General features: G+C 42.3%; 1 long non-coding RNA gene across 1 annotated transcript; it reads left to right on the top strand.

Moving 5' to 3' along the window:
- The first annotated feature begins 2,274 nt into the window (after positions 1-2,274).
- Positions 2,275-6,362, top strand: LOC123188949 (uncharacterized). Its single transcript, XR_006495449.1, has 2 exons — positions 2,275-2,584; positions 5,015-6,362. It is a non-coding gene; the product is annotated as an uncharacterized lncRNA (long non-coding RNA).
- The last annotated feature ends 290 nt before the right edge of the window (positions 6,363-6,652 follow it).

Genomic DNA, 6,652 nt, shown 5'->3' with positions numbered 1-6,652 from the left:
GAACTTGAGTGGTTGGGGTGCTATGGATTCAATCCAGGCCCGAATCAGCTTTTCTCCTATGGTGGTGGCTAGTCCTATTTATAGAGGCCCTGGTCCTCTTCCCAAATATTGAGCGGGAAGGGTTCCCACAATGGCCAAATTCGAAGAGAGACAACTAGTACAAGCTATCTTGACAAAAGTAGTCTTCGCCTGCCAAAGGCTCTGGTGGTGACGTCGTCTTGGGCTCCACGGTGACCTCCGTCCTGCCGTCCTGTTGGTCCTGATCTTGTTGCACTGATATGAAAACCTTTGCCTGATGCCTCGGGACTCCTCGTCTGCGCTTGCCCCTTTAGCACCAAAGAGGAAACGAGGACACTGCACGCACTGGCGCCCGCCTGGCTCTAGTCGTCATGGCTTGCGTCACAGAAACCTCGTGAGGTGCCCCTTGCCTTGATCTCTTCGTGTAACACCCACAATGCGGCTATATCTCCCACATGTCGAGGCACGACTTAGAAGCATAGCCGCATGGTAGGTCTGTCACAAGAGGGGTAATCTTTACGCATCCCATGTACTGAAATAGAAAGGGATAAAGAGTCGGCTTACAATCGCCACTTCACATAATACATAAATAATCCATACATCATCCAAAGTACAATCGAAGGTCCGACTACGGAACCAAAATAAAGAAAGACAACCCTAAATGCTAGATCCCTGATCGTCCCAACTAGGCTCCACTACTGATCATCAGGAAAGGAAACATAATAGCGACCCAAGTCTTCGACGAACTGCCACTTGAGTTCGGTAGCGTCCCCTGCATTGGCATCATCGGCACCTGCATCTGTTTGGAAGTATCCGTGAGTCAGAAGGACTCAACAATCTCACATCCACGAGATCAAGACTATTTAAGCTAAAGGGTAGTGTAGGGGATATACCCCGCGGTGTAACCCACCGGATGTATCACCCGGCTGGAGTATGGCGACTCACTGGTGACCCACCCGGAGCTTGGCGACTCAAGAGTGACCCGCCCGATCTTGGCGATTCATTAGTAACCCGGCAGGCAGGTCAGACGGACGACAAGGCCCAAAGCCCAGAAGGCCGGTTCACGTTTATGGTGGGCCAGCTTAAGAGGAAAGCATAAGGAATATTCCCTTACAAAGGAAGCAATACTAGGACTCCATTTGTAATAGAGTAATCCTAATCCTACTAGGACTAGTCATGTAACCCGCCCCTTCAACATATATAAGGAGGGACAGGGCACCCCAAGGGGGACAGAAAACAAGATATAGGGCTAGACACAAAGGGGGAGCCGGCTTATGCAGCGACTCTCTCATGAGCATAATGAGATCTAGCCACAAACAACATGTAGGGCTATTAACGGATGATGTTTCCCGGGGCCCGAAGCTGTCTAAATCCTTATCTTGTGTTGTGTTTCTCGATTCCGCTCAACCCATCTCAAGCTACTACAAAGATGCATTGGCCTCACGACTAAGTCCTCACAATAGGACATCTGCCGTGACAATTCCACGACAGTTGGCGCCCACCATGGGGCTTGCGCACGGTGGTGTTGAGTTCTTGAAGGGCTTTTTCTTAAGGTTTCGAGAAGTTTTTCTGGTGAAGAAAGATTCATCATGGAAGGATTTACGTCAACTGATATTTCATCAATCAAGGTCAAAGAAGTTTTTCAACGGCGGCATATACAAAATTGAGATCCGGGAAGGTTTAGGGTTGCAGTTTTAGTGAGCCGCCGTTTTGCGGTTGGCTTGATTGCTTTCAAATCACCAAGACCGACAGCGATTGTTTCTTGAGTCGCCGACGGACAGACTTCTGAAGCAGATGCATCAATATGAGCCGACACTTTGGTTCTTGTCCGGTTTACCGCGACCTGGAGGTGGAAGCGGCATTGACTCGGCCTCGTCGGACTGCTTCTGTTGACCGGCAATGCCTCTGAGCTGCTGCAGCCAGAGTTCGATCCGCGTGGCCAAATTGCTAGGCCACACCTGAGAGTTGTTCGGCGGCGCGACTGTCTCATGTCCCAAGGCGACCTGCTAAAAACTCGATGTGAAGACCGACAAGTACTCCAATTAGTATTATCTCAACTAGTACTCCACACGTCAGTTTTACTATTTTTCAGTCATCTGTTTTTAAATTCGTCTCAGGTCGTTTTTGTGTCCGTCCGATCCACCCGAATCTCCGCGCGTCGTACGCCCTCGGGCTCGCGTGAACCGGGTCGATGTGTCGTGGTTTTTTTATTGTTGTTGGGCTTTCGGGTTCACGGGTTTTCCGCCCTCAGTCTCGCGTAAGTGTTTTTTGAATTTTCTATTCAGTCGGTGGGGCGAAGGGCGGCGGCCTTTGTCCTAGCCGGGGAGGGGATTGGAAGGGGTTGGCCGAGGCGGGCGGAGACGGCGGAGGGAAGGGGCCTCCTCGCCGGTGATTAGCGGTTGGTCGGCCAACCGGAGATGGAGCGTGGCGCTTGATTGCTGGAGGCGTGCCTCACAGAGAGGGCCGCGGGCTGGAGAGGAACTCAGCGGAGCTCCCCGTCGTGCTCGCCGCCAACAAGCACCCATGCTGGGGGAGGTAGTATTTGCCGGCGTCGGTGGGGCGCAAGGTATACTTCCGTCTCCCTGTTGTCCTAGGTTTGTCCATTTTTTTTATTTGTTCTATCTGATCTGCCTCTTTCTGTGTTTGATTCAGTTCATCGTCGTGGTCGCCGGGCATAGAGCCATGTCGCAGGGGTTGTTCAATTAGCTGGTTTTTGGGTAGGGACGTTTTGCGATAGCTTAGTTCACATCTGCGATTTTGAGTGGTTCATGAGAAACGATCCTGAATATTTTGCAGCCACCTATGCGTGTGTGTCAGTCAATCCCCAAATTTCATCGCCAAGTCCGGCTTGTTGTTTTTCTGGATCTAGATCTCCGGTTCAAAGAAGTGTTGAGTGTCAATTTCACCACTAAACAAAACATTCCATTAAGTTGACTACGAAGTGTTGGATGTAGATCCGCGGTTCGGCTCCTCTGCAGTCTTTTAAAAACTGCACATGTGTTGCATGTGTGGAAGTAGGTATTTGAGTTTTTTAGGCATTTGCTGGTGATTTTATTTTTTTGTGGGAGGGTCTATGCAATGTTCAGTAATGGTTCAGGCGGCATTTTCGTCTGCTTTCTGTTGATGTAAGCATGGACGAAGGAATGTTCTGAATCCTATTTTCTTCGGTAGCATCTTCCATGATGAAAACATGTTACATACGCACAATCTATATTTTCTGTACTTATCATTTTTCAGTTTAGTGAATGAGAGCTAGCTTTTGGTACTAGATTATTCAGTTTTTTTACCATGTTCTGTACATTATTCAGCTTAAATATTTCCTTCATTATGGAGTGGTTTTGCTTCTCACGCCCGACTTTTGTGAGCAAGCTCACGGTTATTTTTTGGCGTGATTTATTCACGCTAAAACAGAGAGATCTGAATTTTTCCTGTTACCTGTTATGTATTGGCTATTATAATTTTTCAGTATGCTTTTTGTAGGTTTAGGCCTTTTTCCTGCATGAACACTGGTTGCTTTTCGGTGTAGGTTTCTTTTTTGCTATAGTGCAGGTTCATGGGTGTTCATTTTTCAGTAGACAGCGATTTTTCTTTCATTGTAGTGCCTCCAATTAAGGTGTGTTCGAAGTCAATTTTTTCAGGGGTCAGCCTAACAGTAAAAAAACCAGAGCACCCCTAATTTAGTTTCTTTGAACACACGCGAAGAAATCAACATCTATCAGGAGACGGGTCGGCTAGGTTGCGCGCCAGTTGTGAAAGATCGATGTGTCTCAAAGGCGAAAGGGCCTACTTTTTTGTTTAGTTCTTCTGGCAATGGCTATCGTTTAAAATGAATTTCAACTGCTGCAAACTTCACTTCATATTTTTTTTAACTACAGTGCCTGAAAATCACTTATCCAATCAGGGAGGTTAGACAAATTGTCAGGCTATAGTAGGATTCAATAGCTCGACAGTCAAACTGTCACCTCCACTCTGCGCCATATAGTGGTTAGGGTCCCCATTGTCCTGTTGGAATTGCTTCATTCATCTGTTTGCATACGTTGCCCATTACATCTCTTCTTCATCCTGTCATCAGTAACTATTTCATATATATTTTCAGTCATCTTTCTTCAGTCTTTAGTAATTGTTTATTTCTTCAGATTTCTTTTCTCTGTCTTCAATCCTTCACTTTTCAGTGTTTCTTGAGTCACCTTACTATTCAACCACCTTTTTTGTCTTGTTTATTCGGCCCTCTTTTCTCTCTATCTCTAGTTCTTCAGTTTTCTGTGTCTTTAGAATCTTTGTTTTCAGTGTTTCTGTAGTCTAGTCTTCCGTTTTCAGTACCTTTCTATAATTTTGTTCCAGCAATTGGTGTTTTTCTTCCTCAGTTTGTAAGCTTGCCTTCTCAGTCTTATGTTAGTTTTGGTAATAGTATCAGTCCTCATTTTTATCATATTTAGTTATCATTTGCATCTTTCTTCACTCCTATCTCTCATGAGTCTTGTCTTTTAGTAGATGATTATTTCTGTTTTGAACCTTATGTTCCTGTAAGTCCTAAGTTTTTAGTTTTTGGTTTTCAGTTTTTTGCACTGGTTTTTTTGCTAGATTATTTTCAGTTTTTAGTCATCAGTACTCTAAAGTATCAGTTTTAGTTCTCTTCAACTATATATTAAGTGATTAGTTATTTGGTCGGTGTTTGTTTAGTATCTTAAGTGTCTCATTTTAGTTCTCTTCAGTTATTTGGTCAGTGTTTGTTCTAGTCTATCAGTTTTAAGTTAAGTCATTTATTATTCTAACTAGTTAGTTTCCATTCAGCTTATTATTTTCAGTTTATGATGTTATTCCTGTATTTTCAGCATTCATTTTAAATTTTTTAGACTTGATATGTGTTTATAATTCCTGTAGTTTAAATTAGTTATCTGGTGAGTCTCTGTTCTTAGTTTTCAGTCATCTTTTTGCTAAAAAATAATAGTTTTTTCTCTGCTACATATGTAACGGGGATGGCGTACCCAATCTGCAGGTCCGACTGTGCTGACCGTCGCTCATCGCGTCTAAATTTTGGGGTTTGGTTGTCTGAGGACTTTGAAAGCTGAGTGGTAACTTAGTTTTGAATATGTTCAATTTATCACTATAGTTCTGTTTCAAAAAAAATATCACTATAGTCTAGTTCACTGTCATGGTCAGTTATTCATTTATCACTACAGTCTAGTTCTTCTTATGTTTCATTTTTCATTCATCACTCATTTTTACAAGGCTATGATGTGGATATTACCAACACCTCCATGTATGTTTTATGATAGCATGATAGTTGTCCTGTTCAGTTAAACATTTCATTTCTTCTTTAGTTTGTGTATGAATTCAGTTTTTTCCTGCTTCAGATACAAACTTAGTCCTTTTAGCTGATAGAATTATATAAACTTTAGCTTTTTCTTAGATTTGTTTTTCTCAGTTAGTCATTACTTGTTGCATTCATTTCCTTTTTTAGTCTATCAGTTTTTAGTCAATCAGTCTGAGTCCCTAGTGCTTACTCACTCTGTCATTTTCCAATGAGTCCTGATCATTTTCTTACCTTTATTTTTGTACCTGTAGGTTATATTTCACATCTCCGAGCCAAAGTTGTCCCACACTTACTCAACAAGTTCTCCCACACTAGTGTCATTTTAAGTACTCTCAGGGGTTAGTGTCATTTTTTAGTTATGTTATTAGTTTCAGTGTTAGGTGTCATTTTGTTCAGTTTTGTGTGTTACCACATAGGTAGGTTAGTTAGTATTCACTGTTCAGTCTTAATTTAGTATTCATTGTTTCAGACCTAAGTCTACCACAGCCTACAACCACGAAAAATTTGTTCTGCTTATCTAGACTGTTTTCTTATTTATGAGTATTCAGACCTTCAGCTACTTCAGTCCTTGTTCAATCTTCTCGAATAAAGCTGTCCATCCTAGTTGCTTAGTTTGTCAAGAAATCCCAGGTAGGTTAGCAAGTTTGTTCATACAGTTTTCAGTTTATCTGCATTTTGTCATCTTACTAATTTGGCCTTCATATTTATTGCTTCACTTCATTTTTTACAGATCAGATGCACGCTGGAAATGGACCAAATGGGGCGTCAGTGGTGTTGAATCCCATCACAACAGATACATGCTTTTGACGCTCAAAGATACAACTCAAGGAGGAAGATCATTTTTTGTGGGTCTGCACTAATAAGCCTACTGACACCTGTGTCGCTTCCAGCGGTTGTAGCAGCCAAGGAGTGGTTGTTTTACGAGGGCGGAGTTTAAGAAACAACTTTTTGAAGATAATTGTTGTCATATGCTATTCTGGCAAGATCTCTGTTCCCATCATTGTTTTTTATTGAAGTTACTGTCAGGTTTTGTATGCGTTTTCATCAGTCTTCAGCACAAGTAGCATCAGTCTTCAGAGTTTTTTCTTCATCCTAATTTTTGACTTTTTTCTACATTTTCCCATAGGGGAACAACAAGATGTTTCTTCTTCAGTCTTATTTTTGAGGTATCTAATTCTTCCTTACGGCAAATGTATGGTCAAGTTATTTTTTTTCAGTTTTTGTTTTGTAGTCTTAGACAGTACATTTTTTCTAGGTAAAATATGTACACAGCAGAAGGATATTTCTCTGAATTCAGTTTTTATTCACAACATGGGAAAA

Source organism: Triticum aestivum, chromosome 2A, assembly GCF_018294505.1.
Source record: "Triticum aestivum cultivar Chinese Spring chromosome 2A, IWGSC CS RefSeq v2.1, whole genome shotgun sequence".
Lineage (NCBI taxonomy): Eukaryota > Viridiplantae > Streptophyta > Magnoliopsida > Poales > Poaceae > Triticum > Triticum aestivum.
The sequence above is the reverse complement of the archived record's forward strand: the minus strand, read 5'-3'. Positions and strand labels throughout refer to the sequence as shown.